Source organism: Loxodonta africana, chromosome 10 (genome assembly GCF_030014295.1).
Source record: "Loxodonta africana isolate mLoxAfr1 chromosome 10, mLoxAfr1.hap2, whole genome shotgun sequence".
NCBI classification, from domain to species: Eukaryota; Metazoa; Chordata; class Mammalia; order Proboscidea; family Elephantidae; genus Loxodonta; species Loxodonta africana.
Window position 1 is genome coordinate 82321679 of NC_087351.1, and position 15036 is coordinate 82336714.

The following is a 15036-nucleotide window of genomic DNA, read 5'->3' on the forward strand; positions in this document are numbered from 1 at the left end:
ATAGGCATAAATATGGATCTCTTCCAGTCAGTTGGCCAGGAAGCTGTCTTCCATATTTCTTGGCATAGACAAGTGAGCACCTCCAGCGCTGCATCTGTTTGTTGAAACATCTCAATTGATATTCCATCAATTCCTGGAGCCTTGTTTTTCACCAATGTCTCCAGGGCAGCTTAGACTTTTTCCTTCAGTACCATCAGTTCCTGATCATATGCCACCTCTTGAAATGGTTGAACATCGGCTAATTCTTTTTGGTATAATGACTCTGTGTATTCCTTCCATCTTCTTCTGATGCTTCCTACGTCGTTTAATATTTTCCCCATGGAATCCTTCACTATTGCAACTCGAGGCTTGAATTTTTTCTTCAGTTCTTTCAGCTTGAGAAATGCCGAGCATGTTCTTCCCCTTTGGTTTTCCATCTCCAGCTCTTTTCACATGTCAGTATAATAATTTGCTTTGTCTTCTCGAGAGGCCCTTTGAAATCTTCTGTTCAGTTCTTTTACTTCATCAATTCTTCCTTTTGCTTTAGCTGCTCGACGCTTAAGAGCAAGCTTCAGAGTCTCCTCTGACATCCATCTTGGTCTTTTCTTTCTTTCCTGTCTTTTCAGTGACCTCTTGCTTTCTTCATGGATGATGTCCTTGATGTCATTCCACAGCTCGTCTGGTGTTCGGTCACTAGCATTCAATGCACCAGATCTGTTCTTGAGATGGTCTCAAAATTCAGGTGGTAATACTCAAGGTCATATTTTGGCTCTTGTGGACTTGCTCTGATTTTCTTCAGTTTCAGCTTGAACTTGCATATGAGCAATTGATGGTGTGTTCCACAGTCAGCCCCTGACCTTGTCCTGACTGATGATATTGAGCTTTGCCATTGTCTCTTTCCACAGATGTAGTCAATTTGATTTCTGTGTGTTCCATCTGGCGAGGTCCATGTGTGTAGTCCCTGTTTACATTGGTGAAAGAAGGTATTTGCAATGAAGTCGTTGGTCTTGCAAAATTCTATCAATCGATCTCCGGCATTGATTCTATCACCAAGGCCATATTTTCCTACTACTGATCCTTCTTCTTTGTTTCCAACTTTCGCATTCCAATCACCAGTAATTATCAATGCATTTTGATTGCATGTTCGATCAGTTTCAGACTGCAGCAGCTGATAAAAATCTTCTATTTCTTCATCTTTGGCCCTAGCGGTTGGTGCGTAAATTTGAATAATAGTCATATTAACTGGTCTTCCTTGTAGGGGTATGGATATTATCCTATCACTGACAGCGTTGTACTTCAGGATAGATCTGGAAACATTCTTTTTGACAATGAATGCAACACCATTCCTCTTCAAGTTGTCATTCCCAGCGTAGTAGACAATATGATTGTCTGATTCAAAATGGCCAATACCAGTCCATTTCAGCTCACTAATGCCTAGGATATCGATGTTTATGTGTTCCATTTCACTTCATTAACAACCTGCATTACGCAGATGACACAACATTCCTTGCTGAAAGTGAAGAGGCCTTGAAGCACTTACTAATTCAAAGACCACAGCCTTCAGTATGGATTACACCTCAACATAAAGAAAACAAAAATCCTCACAACTGGACCAATGAGCAATACCATGATAAAAGGAGAAAAGATTGAAGTTGTCAAGAATTTCATTTTACTTGGATCCACAATCAACAGCCATGGAAGCAGCAGTCAAGAAATCAAAAGATGCATTGCATTGGGTAAATCTGCTGCAAAGGACCTCTTCAGAGTGTTGAAGAGCAAAGATGTCACCTTGAAGACTAAGGCGTGCCTGACCCAAGCCAAGGGATTTTCAATCCAATCATACGCATGTGAAAGCTGGAAAATGAATAAGGAAGACTGAAGAAGAATTGACACCTTTGAATTGTGGTGTTGGCGAAGAATATTGAATATACCATGGACTCGCAAAAGAATGAACAAATCTATCTTGGAAGAAGTGTGGCCAGGATGCTCCTTAGAGGCAAGGATGACGAGACTGCATCTTACATACTTTGGACATGTTGTCAGGAGGGATCAGTCCCTGGAGAAGGATATGCTTGGCAGAGTACAGGGTCAGCAGAAAAGAGGAAGACCCTCAATAAGGTGGATTGACACAGTGGCTGCAACAATGAGCTCAAGCATTAACAACGATTGTAAGGATAGCACAGGACTGGGCAGTGTTTCGTTCTGTTGTGCATAGGGTCACTATGAGTCAGAACTGGCTCAACTGCACCTAACAACAACAACAACACATACAATGGAAAACTATGCAATGATAAAGAATAATGATGAATCCATGAAACACACTGCAACATGGATGAACCTGGAGGGCATTATGCTGAGTGAAATAAGTCAATAAAAAAGGACAAATATTGTATTAGGCCTCTATCATAAAAATTCAAGGAAAGGTTTATAAATGGAAGAAAAAAAGCTTCGATGGAGGGAGGGGAGAGATGGGAAGGGGGAAATCGCTAGGTAGTAGATAAGTGTTAACTTTGGTGAAGGGAACAACACACAATATAGAGGAAGTGCGTACAACTTGATGGAGGCAATGTCACAGAAGCTTCTTAGACACAGCCACACACCTTGAGAGATCGAGTCAATGGGGCTGCAGGCTAGGGGCCATGGTCTTGGGGGACATCTAGGTCAACTGGCATAACATGGTTCATAAAAAAAAGGTTCTACATCCTACTTTGGTGTGAGTAGCTAGTGTCTGGGGTCTTAAAAGCTTGAGAGCAGCCATCTAAGATACATCTATTGGTCTTATCCCATCCAGAGCAAAGGAGAATGAAAAAAAGACACAAGGAAAATATTAGCCCAAAGGACTAACGGACCACATAACCACAACTTCTATCACCTGAGCTCAGAAGAACTAGATGGTGCCTGGCTACCTCAACTGACCGCTCTGACAGGGATCACGATAGAGGGTCTCGGACAGAGTGGGGAAAAAAAATGTAGAACAAAACTCAAATTCATTTTTAAAAAAAGACCAAACTTACTGACAGAGACTGGAGGAACCTCCAAGACAGTGGCCCCTGGACACCTTGCTAACTCAGAACTGAAGCCACTCCAGAACTCCAAAGATTAGACAAGCCTATAAAACAAACAATAACACATGTGAGGAATGTGGTTCTTAGTTCAATCAAGTATACAAGACCAAATGGGCAACACCTGCCCAAAGCAAAGACAAGAAGGCAGGAAGGGACAGGAAAACTGCAAATGGATATGGGGAACCTGGGGTGGAGAGAGTGCTGCCACATTGCGGGGATTGCAATCAATGTCACAAAAAAAATTTGTGTATAAATTTTTGAATGAGAAACCAATTTGTCTTGCAAATTTTCACCTAAAGCAGAATAAAATAAAAAAACAAAATCCTGTGGATCACAAAGGTCTGATCCACAACCAATCATGGATGGTACAGGACTGGTCAGCATTTGGATCCATCGTGTATGGAGTCACATCAAGCTGGGGGTAGACTCGATGGCAGCTATCTACAACAACAACAATATCAGGACCCCTTTAAATTCCCAAGGCTTGTACCCAAAGAGACATTCCCTTCAGGACACAGTATGCCAGGATGCATCCTGTAACACGAAGGCCATCCTCCCAAAGGGCCCTGTGGATTAACTAGGTTTCGCATTCCCCAGAATGGCAGCCAAATGCTGAGGCTCACATTCCCCACCAGTCCAGGCACTGGGGTCCCCACAACAGGTGCTTGGGGCCTCTGGCTTTGACCTCACTCAGAGGACAAGAGGTTATAAGGATGACAATGAAGATCAGGGTTGTTGAAGACTCCCAGCATCCACATTCAGAGGCTCAGAACACTGTCATAATCCGTAATGTGCACAGAGATGCTCTTCACAGGCTTGCCACACACCCACCCTGGAGAAATGTGGATAGAGAAGGATCTTGGTTCCTTGCCTTGGCCTCTGAAAATGCTGACACTCTGTGGATTCTGACAAGCCTCACGCAGGAGGAGACAGAAGGTGGGCACAGCTGGGGCAGCTCTTTAATCAAGAGCCAACATGGTGAGACAGGAGGTGGCAGCTGCATGGGCCAGCAAACCACAAGGGGCTGAGATGTCTACAGAGTTTGAGGAGAGGGCTGGCCTTCTGCAGTAAAAGAACATGGAACACTGAGGTGGTAGAGTTACCCTGATGAGTGGAGCACAATGACTCCCATTTATCTTTCCTGCCGGGAGAATTAAGGAGGGTCAGGGTCTTTGTTCTTCTTCCATCCTGCAGAAACCATGCTGTGACAGGTTTTTATGAGAAGCATGCTATCATCATGTGGCCAAAATCAGAGGCCAGTTTAGAAAGAATGTACCCTGAAAAAACAAATGAACTAAAAGAAAGGATCAAAAAAAACAAGGCAAGAAGGCGCCTGTACTAAGTTTCTGGAGTTAAAGGTGAAAAATGGCCTGTGATTTCTCAGTTATTCTTTCCAGTCCCGCCAGGAAATGCTTTCTGGATGAAGTGTTAGAAGAAACGGGAATACCGCTAATGATCAAGTCAATGGTTTTTGTTTTTGTTTTTTTTCCCATCATCCCAGACCCAGACATCAATTGGGATAGATCCCAGTCTCCTGGGGTCTAACCCAGGCTCTTAGAGACCCAAATGATCTTTGTGGTTCCAGAAGGCTCTTAATCAGCCCCAATACGTACTCAGAAAAATGACTCAGTTTAAGAACCCCAGAACCACCCAATACAGATATTAATAATAGTTTACACTTACAAGTGCTTATTGCATACATAGGATTCCCTGGGTGGTGCAAATGTTTAACATGCTCGGCTACTATCCAAAAGGTTAGAGGTTGGAGTCCACCCAGAGGCACCTCAGAAGAAAGGTCTGGTAATCTACTTCTGAAAAATCAAGCACTGAAAACCCTAGGGAGGGTTTTCTGACACACATGGGGTCTCCATGAGTCTGAATCAACATGATGGCAACTAGTTTGGTATTGTGTGTCTAATGCCAAGCACTTTCTCATTTAATCTTCTCAGCAACCCAATGAAATATGCAGTATTATCTCTATATTACATTTTGAGAAACTAAGAGTTAAGTCATTTATTCAAAGTATTAGGCAAAGAAGTAGCAGAGCCAAATGGGATAAAATTTACAGTTTTATCCACTCCATTTTACTAAAAGGTCCCACTTTGTTATAGAGCCTTCACAGTCCCTAATCAGCCCCCAGTCTGATCTGGTCTTAGGAGCAATGTGACTGCCCCACTCATCCCCATTGGAGAGATTAGCCATTTGGTAAAGCTGCCTAGTCCCCAGGTTTACCAGGGTGTCCTGGATGCCTGCTGCGGTCTCCCACTTGAATATTCTCCTTTCTATCAGTTCAGTTTGACAAACATTAACAATAGTTTGTGATTTGCCAGGCCTGGTACTAGATGCTGCTGGGTAAAATGAAAAATAAGATACAAGGTTTGCCCTCAAAGGTATGATCTAGCAGGGTAGACAGATGCACAAACAGACAATTTGACCATAATAAGTGGAGGCAAGGGCAGAATGCCATGGTCACATGAAGAGGGCAGAGAGCCAGCCTGGGGATTCAGGAGGGCGTTCTGAAGGAGGTGATCTCTGAAATGAGTCTTCAAGCCCAAGTGAGCTTTGTTCAAAAGAAGAAAAGTGGGAAGGGCATTCAAGTCAAAGAGAACAGCCCAAGCAAAGCCATGAAGACATGAAAAAGCCTGGTGTGTGGATAGGATTACAAGGAATTCAGTGTGAAGCAGGAGGGTTAGCATATGAGGCTACAGACACAGGGAGGACTCGATTCATGGGGAGTCTTATATGCCAGGCTGAGAAGATGGGATTTTATCCTAGGGGCAGTGAAAAGCCAATGATAAGATTTTAAACTGGAGAATGACATGGTCAGATTCTATTTCAGAAAAGCCTGTTTGGCTAAAGGGTTTAGGATGGCTGCAAGGGGAACAAGACTGGAGCAGGCAGATCAGTGACAAATCGACTGGAAACAGAGCAGATAAAGATAATGTGGAGGGCTAGGGTATATTCGAGGAGCCCTGGTGGCACACTGGTTAAACACTCAGCTGCTAACTGAAAGGTCAGTGGTTCAAACCCACCAGTGGCTCTGTGAAAGAAAAGACCTGGCAATCTGCTCCAGTAAAGATTACAGCCTAGGAAACTTTATGGGGCAGTTTGACTCTGTCCTATAGGATCACCATGAGCTGAAACTGACTCGACAGCACACAACAGGGTATGTTCTGCAGACAATGGCCCTCCTCCCCCATGTCACACTCCTCTCCCTAGTGAAACGGATGCCCTGGCTCAGCCCCTGGCCTCTCATTCCTTTCCCAGCTTATTTTCCTAACGCCCCCAGGGCCATCTGCAAGGTGTCTGTGTCCTCAGCAGTGGCTCCTGACATCTTTTAATATCACTGGCAAATTTAATTAAAGTCACTGTTCCTCTGCTCTTCCAGAACATTAATAAAACAGTGCCACCAGGCCAGACCAAGCAAAGTCTCCCTCCGCTACACCCTCCACTTTCTCCAATGGGAACACTCCTCCGGGCCTGTCACCAGCTTGGGTAGAGTCGTCCTGCTCTGCTTCTAAATCTGGGCCCCTGCACAGGCGTCACAGCCAATTTACATTAAAATTTTAGGTGCAGACAGGCAAGGCGCTGGCTCTAGTATGTCACCCGAGTCCAAGTGCATTGCATCTCCGCCTGTGCCTCTTCTGCCTATAAGCGGTGAAAGTCAGTGTGAGTCCTTCTCTCCATGGCAATGCTCCCCCTGAAACACGGGAGCTAAACTCCCCACTCTGTCAAGAGTAGGCAAGATGTGACCTCTGCTGCTTAGGCAGTTTGACTGTCCCAAGTGGAACTCGGGTCCACGGAGGAAAACACGATGCTAAATGCTTTTCATCCTTCATGACCTCTTTAAATCTTCACAGTGAAGGAGGTACTATTATCATCATACCCATTTTGCAGATGGGAAATTAAGGGTCAGAGAGGTTAAGTAATTCTCCCAAGATCACAGCCAGTAAGTAGAAATGTAAGGATTTGAACTCTGGAAGTCTAATTTCAGAGTACTGTGTGTTAACCACTGTGTTTGGTAAGTGCCCTGGGGTTTGGGGACCCTGTTGAGCAAGAGCCCAGGGAGAGCAGGGGGTGTCTTTCTGGATGTGAAGGCCTCATTACAAGTTTGGAAGCTCTACATGACATATTGCACTGGGCAAATCTGCTGCAAAAGACTTCTTTAAAGTGTTAAAAAGCAAAGATGTCACTCTGAGGACTAAGGTGTTCCTGACCCAAGCCATGGTATTTTCAATCACCTCATATGCATGCAAAATCTGGACAGAGAATAAAGAAAACCAAAGAATTGATGCCTTTGAATTATGGTGTTGGTGAAGAATATTGAATATACCATAGACTTCCAGAAGAATGAACAAATCTGTCTTAGAAGAAGTGTAGCAAGGATGCACCTTAGAAACGAGGATGGCAAGACTTCATCTCAGGTACTTTGGACATTTTTCAGGAGGGACCAGTCCTTGGAGAAGGACATCATGCTAGTATAGTTGAGGGTCAGCGAAAAAGAGGAAGACCCTCAATGAGATGGACTAACACAGCAGCTGCAACAATGGGCTCAAACATAGCAATGTCTGTGATGGTTGCACAGGGTTGGACAGTGTTTCATTTTGTTGTGCCCGGGGTCACTATGAGTCAGAACTGACTTGATGGCACCTAACAACAAAAACAATACACTCCAAGTGGTAGAACCCCAAATTTGAAAGCAGGAGGCAGGACTTTCTTCCTGGCTCTGCCTCCAGGAGCTACAAGACCTTGGAGAGTCAGCAAACCTCTCAGGGTATCAGCTTCCTCACCCATAAAATTCTGGTTGGATTAGACAATCTCTGTAGTTCCTTCAAGTTAAAGAAGCTTTGATTGTAGACAGGCCCATCCCTCAAAAATCAGAGAAGTGAAGGGACCCATTGGAGTTTATGTTGGCCCAGAGCAGTGTAACAGCCGGGCATGAACTTTAGTCTCCCAGAGATATCAGTACCTGTCATGAAAAGGTAACTGAGGGACGACAGTGGCGAAGGGTATCCAAGAAGTAGTTGAGGAGAGCCTGCATTCTGCACCATAAAATTTGATCCAAGATGCATTCTGCATCTTGGATCAAATTCATTTTTTAAACAACTTCCTTTTCAGTGGGAGTCCTTGGTTGGCATAAACAGTTAAGCACTAGCCTACTAACCTTAAAGGTTAGCAGTTCAAACTTACTCAAAGGTGACTCAGAACAAAGGCCTGGCAATCTGCTCCTGAAAGACCACAGCCGTGAAAACCTTATGGACTGCAGTTTTACTTTGCAACATACGGGGTTGCCATGAATTGGAATTGACGCATCAGCAACTGGTATTTTTGTTTCTGGCCCTTCAAATAACCATTCTGGGTCAAGTACTGTGATTGAAACTTGTTCCATGAACAAGCTCCACCACCTCCCCAGCCTTAAAGACTTTATAGTAAAAGGAATAATTGATTACAATTATGTCCTGGGGAGTAATATCTTTTTCTTTGTTTGCTTTAAACTATCAGGTTGGTCTCTGTACAGCTGCCCCAAGCCGTGTAGGCAGTGGCCGCAATGCAGCACGGTTTTATGAATCTTGCAGTCGTACATGATAAGATACAATATTGCTCTTGCTTCTCTGATCCCATGCAATTGTCATATTTTGTCTTCCCTGAAACCCCTCAAACCCTTAATGACATCCAAATCACATGATAGCTTCACAGAACCCTGCTGACATTCTCCCAGCCACCACCACACAAGGAGAGAAAGCCTCCTAAGAGTACAGGGCTCCAGCAGGCATCAGTATCTTCATACTTTATATAAATCAAAACCAAAAAACCAAACCAAACCCAGTGCTGTCGAGTCGATTCCGACTCATAGCGACCCTGTAGGACAGAGTAGAACTGCCCCATAGAGTTTCCAAGGAGCACCTGGAGGATTTGAACTGCTGACTCTTTGGTTAGCAGCCGTAACACTTAACCACTACGCCACCAGGGTTTCCATATAAACCAAAGCTTTAAAAAATAACAAGAACAACAATAATCATACCTATTCATTGAGTACCTACTTGATGGCTGTCACTTCACTAGGAACTTTTATATCTGCTATTCGATGCCTCACAATCCCACAATAAGACAGGATTTTGAATTAAGAGTCTGAGACTCAAAGATTAACAATTTACCCATGACCTACCATCTGAGCAAGTGACACAGCTGGGCTGTGAAACTTGATATGTCGAATGCTAAACTAGGGATCTGCAGCTGTTTGGTCAAGAACCTATGGCTCCAGAAAGTTGAAAGTCTTCTGGGAAGCTTTCCTAGACAACAGGGCCAGATTACCCAATAAGCAAGGTAAGCATAGTCTTACTTGTGCTTACTTGCTAATCTGTAGTGAACAATTTCACAAGGGTTTCACCACATCTTTGGATGGTGAAAAACATGTGAAATTATTCACTACAGATTAGTAAGTAAGCACAAGTAAGTGCCTGCTTATTATGCTTTACTGTGTCATCCACTCCTGTCAGGGGTTGTAAATTTGAAGAGGCTTTGATACTGTAGGAAGGTGCTGTGGGATTGTGGGAGAGACAGATGCCAGTCATAGCTAGAAGCAGAATATTTAATGTGAAAAATCTGAAATCGTTCACTACAGATGATCTGGTAAGCAAGGTAAGCAACATGTTTACCTTGCCTATTGGATAATTCCCCCCTCCCCCCCGCCCCCACCTGACAATGTCCTCTTCCTCCAAATCCTTCAAAATAAATCATTTACACCTCTGGTTTCCTCTAACACTTCTTCTGTATCACTAGTGAAGCACTTGTCACACTGTACTGAGCTTATCTGTTTACATGTCTGTCTTCCACACTTTTGTGGAAGCTCCATAAGGTTTCAATTAAATACGGGGAAGTTTTGTTGTTGTTGTTGTTTTTGTAACAGAGTTTGTTACACTTGGTGGAACTCTATTGATATAGACGAGGTTAAGCCTGACCTCTGATATCTTTTCTGCCTCTAAAATTCTATGATTCATAGATTCCTACAGCTTACCAGACTCTGTGGAAGCCAAAAGTCTTTGCCCTCTGCAAGCCCTTGACAAGACTGAGAAGTCACAAACACAAAATAGGTGGGAAAGGTAAGAAGAGGAAGGACTTTAGCCAGCTTAATGTAAGCTCCTTTTCTCCCAATGCTGGATCTACATTGCCATTTTAAGTCTTTCCCAAGTTGGAGCCGGTGATGGAACAAGGACCACATTCTAGAGATGGTTGTGCATCTGGATTCTGTCGCAGATGTCAGTTTTGGAATATCTGGGAGTGAAGCTGAGATATCTAGATTTTTAAGAAGCTCCCCAACTGATTTTAAGGTACAATCAAGGTTGAGAACCCTGAGAGAAAAGACAAGGAACACAGCCTGACTGTGGCACCTGGACCTCCAGAATTTCAGCCACTGGAGGCACTCTCTTGACCAGGAGAAAGACTCTTCGTGCACCATGAGTTGACTCACAAATGGGTAACACATGGCCTTTCTATACACTGGACAAACATCCCATTCTTTTGGACTCTAACTGACTTTGCCAAGGATCCCCAACCCACTGCCATCGAGTGGATTCTGACTCATAGCAACCATATAGGACAGAGTAGAATTGCTCCATATGGTTTCCAAGGCTGTAATGTTTAAGTTCAAAATCATCAGTTGGAACAAGGCCAGGGATCAACTGCAGAACAGACCATCAATTGCTCATATGCAAGTTCAAGTTGAAGCTGAAGAAAATTAAAACAATGTCCATAAGAACCAAAATATGACCTTGAGTATATCACACCTGAATTTGGAGACCATCTCAAGAACAGATTTGACACACTAAACACTAATGACCGAAGACTAGACAAGCTGTGGAATGACATCATGGACATCATACATGAACAAAGAAAAATCTCATTTAAAAAAGTCAGGAAAGAAAGAAAAGACCAAAATGGATGTCGAAAGAGACTCTGAAACTTGCTGTTGTACGTAGAGTAACTTTTAAAGCTAATGGAAGAAATGGTGAAGTAAAACAGTTGAACAGAAGATTTCAAAAGGCGGCTCTAGAAGATAAAAGAAAGTATTATAATGAAATGTGCAAAGACCTGGACATAGAAAACCAAAAGAGAAGAACACACTTAGCATTTCTCAAACAGAAAAAACCTGTCTTAGGGTGGGTTCTCTAGAGGAGCAAAACCAGTAAAGCGTATAAAAATATAGAGAGAGGCATTTAAAAAAAAAATTTTTTTTATTGTACTTTAGATGAAGGTTTACAGAACAAACTAGTTTTTCATTAAACAGTACACATATTGTTTTGCGACATTGGTTACCAACACCACGATGTGTCAACACTCTCCCTTCTTGACCTTGGGTTCCTTATTACCAGCTTTCCTGTTTCCTCCTGCCTTCTAGTCTTTGCCCCTGGGCTGGTGTGCCCTTTTAGTCTTGTTTTGTTTTATGGGCCTATCTGATCTTTGGCTGAAGGGTGAACCTTGGGAGTGACTTCATTACTGAGCTAAAAGGGTGTCTGGGGGCCGTACTCTCAGGTTTTCTCTAGTCTCTGTCAGGCCAGTAAGCCTGGTTTTTTTTATGAGTTAGAATTTTGTTCTACATTTTTCTCCAGCTCTGCCTGGGACCCTCTATCATGATCCCTATAGAGCAATCATTGGTGGTACCCAGGCACCATCAAATTGTACTGGACTCAGTCTGGTGGAGGCCATGGTAGATGTGGTCCATTAGTCCTTTGGGCTAACCTTTCCCTTGTATCTTTAGTTTTCTTCATTTTCCCTTGCTCCTGAAGGGGTGAGACCAGTGGAGTATATAGAGAGAGATGTATATCAAGGAAACAGCTCACACTATTATAAAGACTGGAACATCCCAAGTCCATGGATCAGGATAGAGGCTTCTCCTGATTCACGTAGCTGTAGGGGCTGGCGAACCCAAGATTGGCAGGTTGGAGAGCAGAGCTCTTGCACACAGGATGCGAAGATTGATGAATCCTAAGATTGGCAGGCAAGTCTGCAAAGCTTCTCCTGATTCACATAGCTACAGAGGCTGGTGAACCCTAGATCAGCAGGTTGGAGAGCAGGACTCTTGCTCATAGGCTGTGAAGATCAACAAATCCCAAGACTGGCAGGTAAGCTTCTAGCTCAAGTCCCAAGAATAGGAGGTCAGATGAACAAGAGGCAGCTGCAGGATCCAGAGCAGGCAAATACCAGAACATCCACTTATATTCAGATGCAGGCTACACGCCCAAGGAAACTCTCTTTCAACTGATTGCCAACTCACATCATGGGGGTGGTCACCTGGGGGTGATCACATATAAACACTGATAATCATGACCCAGCCAAGTTGACAATCTTACCCATCACAGCCCAGCTCCTGTCAATTTGGCACCTGTACACATCTCCCAAAACATACATAATCTCTGAATGAAGACAATTACAAAGTCATACTTACATCCAACATGATACAACTAAAACATGCCCAAATGAAAATGGGGCACTAGCTCCGTTTACATCTTATATTTTATAAGTGAAGAAAACAAAAACATTTGGTGCACACATACAAAACAGAAATACTCAGAACATTTATAGTCCTTGTTTCTGCAACTGGTCATATGGCCGTAACTGGTATTTAGAACTACCTCCTTCCACCACCCATTCCATATTCCCTTTGCCCTCAGAAAGCACCTCAGCCAGTAGTGGTTCTTTACCTGGTGGGGTGACCCAAACTTTTATTCCCAAAGGGTCTGGGCCATTACTAGTCATGTTGGAATTGGGTTGCTATAGTTTTCCATTGACTTTATTCGCAGGGCATGATAGTACTAGAGGACGCCCTAAGGGATCTCCTGCACTCCAGACATGCTTTTCTTTACCTCCGTTATATAATATCAATCTGATTTCCTCTTGGTAATCAGGATCAATCACACCAGCCAGTATGGTAACTCCCTTATTTGCCTGTTGATTTGGAGGCATAAGAAGCCCAACATGGCCAGAGGGCATTCTTAGCTTCCAGTTCAACGGAGTCAGTGTTGTGTCTCCAGGTGGGAGCATTCCTCCCTTTGGAACTAAGACCTCTAGACCTGCAGAGCATAAGGACTCGGGGACAGGGAGCAAAAATCTTGTGAATGACTCACTAGGGGTAATAATGTGTGCTGCCACTCCTATTTCCACCCGTTGATTCCTGGAGCCATGAATTCTGGCTATGGGAGAAATGGCATCATATATTGGATGCTGGTTTAGAGCATATACAGCCTCCTGGGAAACACTTCCCCAACCCTGAAAGATATCGCCAACTAGCTGGTGCCTCAACTGTGTATTTAGGAGGCAATTCCATCATTCTATCAAGTCAGCTGTTTCAGGATGAATGGAAACACGGTTAGACCAGTGGATTCCATGAGCATGGGCCTACTGCCACACTTCATTTGCTGTGCAGTAAGTCTCTTAATCAGAGGCAATGCTGTGAGGGATACCATGATGGTTGGTAAGACTTTCTTTAAATCCACAGATGGTAGTTTTGGCAGAAGCATTGAGTGAAGGGAAGGCAAATCCATATTCCAGTAAGGACAAAATGCTGACCTTTTCATGATAGAAGTGGGCCAATATAATCAACTTGCCATCTGGTTGTTGGTTGATCACCTCGCGGGATGGTGCCACATTGGAAGCTCAGTGTTGGTCTCTGTGGCTGGCAGATTGGGCAGTGAGCAATGGCTGTAGCCAATTCAGCCCTGGTGTGTGGAACTCCGTGTTGCGGGGCCCATGCATAACCTCCATCCCTACCACCATGGCCACTTTGTTCATGAGCCCATTGAGCAATGACAGAAGTAGCTGGGGAAAGAGGATGACTTGTTTCCACAAAACTTGTCATCGTATCCACTTGATTGTTAAAATCATACTCTGCTGAGGTCACACTTTGGTGAACATTCACATGAAACACAAATATCTTCACTTCTTTGGCCTATTCAGAGAGGTTTATCCACATATCTCTTCCCCATATATCCTTGTCTCCAATTTTCCGATCATGTTCCTTCCAAGTCCCTGACCATCCAGCCAAACCATTGGCCACAGCCCATGAGTCAGTATACAACCATACATTTGGCCACTTGTCCTTTTAAGCAAAGTGAACAACCAGGTGCATTGCTCAAAGTTCTGCCCACTGGGAAGATTTCCCTTCACCACAGTCCTTCAGAAAGTTTCCAGAAAGGGGCTGTAGTGCTGCTGCTGTCCACTTTCAAGTGGTACCTGCATATTAGGCAGAACCATCTGTAAACCAGGTGGGATTTTTCTCTCCTTCTGTCAACTGATCATAAGGAACTCCCCGTGAGGCCATACGTACAGACTGGGAGATGGAAGGAAATGTGACAGAAGTGGAGACCATGGGCATTTGGGCCACTTCCTCATGCAACTTACTTGTGCTTTGAGGTCCTGCTGGGACCTGGTCTTGTATATACCACTTCCATTTAATGATGGAGTGCTGCTGTGCAAATCCAACTTTATGACTTTATGACTGTTGGTCAGACAACACCCAGTTCACGATGGGCAGTTCAGGCTGCATGGTGACTTGGTGGCCCATGGTTCAGCATTCAGTCTTTACTAAGGCCCAGTAACAAGCCAAAAGCTCTCTCTCAAAAGGAATGTAGTTATTTGCAGAGGATGGCAGGGCTTTGCTCCAAAATCCTACGGGTCTGCACTGTGATTCACCAATAGGGGCCTGCCAAAGACTCCAAACAGCATCTCTATCTGCCATGGACACTTGAAGCCCCATTGGATCAGGTGGATCATATGGCCCAAGTGGCAGAGTGACTTGCACAGCAGCCTGAACCTGTTGCAGAGCCTTCTCTTGTTCTGGGCCCCACTCAAAACTTGAAGCTTTTCGAGTCACTTGGTAAATAAGCCAGAGTTGCACACCCAAATGAGGAATATGTTGCCTCCAAAATCCAGAGAGGCCCACTAGTGCCTCCTTTTTAGTTACCTGTGGGAGCAGCCAGATGCAATAACTTATCCTTCA